Genomic DNA, 1,674 nt, shown 5'->3' on the forward strand with positions numbered 1-1,674 from the left:
TCAGACTCATTCGCTGGAGCACCTCTATACTTCTTAGAGTCGAAAGTGGGTACGCAGCACTTATGTACAGTCTTTGAATGCCGCGCCCCGTTTTGGGTGCTCATGCAGAGCAGTAATACTTAGGTACCAGCCTAATGCCTCTCTCGCTGCTCCTCTCTCATCTGCTCACTCTCTCTCTCTCCCATCCGCGTCTCTCTCTCCTCAATCTCGCTCTCTCATCGGTCATCATGAGCGTGGTCACTTAGGAGTTATCCGCTCAAACCGACAACGTTATCTGGCTCTCAGGGTGTGCGGACGTTAATACCCACCCCAGCAGCAGCAGGTGGGTATCCTGGTTCTTATCAGACGCTGGTGTGGTTTCGCCAGCAGGCTCTGTGGACTATTCCGTCCACACAGACTGGCCGGTGTGCGCTATCCATCCAGTGCTATCCTTCTCACAGAGAGAGTGCTACCTCCCGGATACCACCCAACCACCCTCCAGGCCAGCCTGGAGCTTACCACCAAGCGTACCACTCAAAGCTGTAAACCAGCCAGCTCACATGGTTCTCAGGATGAATGTATAGATTGTGTAATGTGCTGTGTTGTGTGGAATGCCGATGAGTCTTTCATTGTCATGTGAGTGAATGCTTGATGATGGCTTGGGTTATGTCTGTGGTTCAGGTTGGATACGATGGGCGGTCCACGCTCCTGGATTATACGAGCTGTATAGTACCTTCTTGTTATTTTGATGAAGTAGCTGTTCGATAGTACCCTATGACAGTCTACTATTTGTGTGTCTTTGTAGGGTGACGGCGCTGGAGGATAGGGCATGCCCATGGAGATGTAATACCGAGAGTCCAGCATCCACAGGACTAACTACACTCTATTTACTGCACAACTATTACCCATGCAGGTCTACCAAGAATCACAACTCTATGCCCACAAGCCCTTACATATCCCATGCCAGCATGCCTGGAGTCTTTGGAGAGACCTCTGGAGTCCCCATAGCTGGACCTGGCGAGTTCCAGCTGGACCTAGCAGGACCAGTCGGACCTAGCAGGTACCAGGAGCACCTTCAGTGCCTCTGCAGATTAACGTAAGATCAAAACAATCCTGGCTTTTGATGGGTCAGCACGATGACATCATCACACACACAATAGGACGCACTCGCTCATCGTGCACCTCTGTTTTCTACTATTCATATGAGTCTCATCTCCTGTCCCTCTTACTGTCATTCAGTTCGTTCCTCCCTCTGACTATCTACCTTTTATCTTTGATTTTCTCATCCACGTAGCTTCAGGCACTGCTGTCACCTGCGTGACGTTTGTTGCATCTTCTTCTCGTCACCCTATCTGCCCTCCTGCTCATCCCTCCACGTCGCCGTCGACCTGTCCTCGTCTCTCCCTGTCGTTATCACTTCTATCACCTGTGGGCCACTCATGTCTCTTGTTCTTCTCTCATCCTTTTCATTTGTCCATAACCCTCATCATTCACGTTCCTTACAGCCGTGTCAGAGTACCTCTCACTTCTGTCAATCTGGAGCATTAGAATATAGTGGGTCATTATGTACCGAGAAAATTAGTCAACTAGCTTTCATTGTGTGTTTATTTATATTAGTTTATTACAACACGTGTGACTTTCGCGAGCAACTAATAACAAGGATGCCCCCGGTGGCTGATCCTCTTCCTAATGTCG

This window comes from Tachysurus fulvidraco, chromosome 8 (genome assembly GCF_022655615.1).
Source record: "Tachysurus fulvidraco isolate hzauxx_2018 chromosome 8, HZAU_PFXX_2.0, whole genome shotgun sequence".
Lineage (NCBI taxonomy): Eukaryota > Metazoa > Chordata > Actinopteri > Siluriformes > Bagridae > Tachysurus > Tachysurus fulvidraco.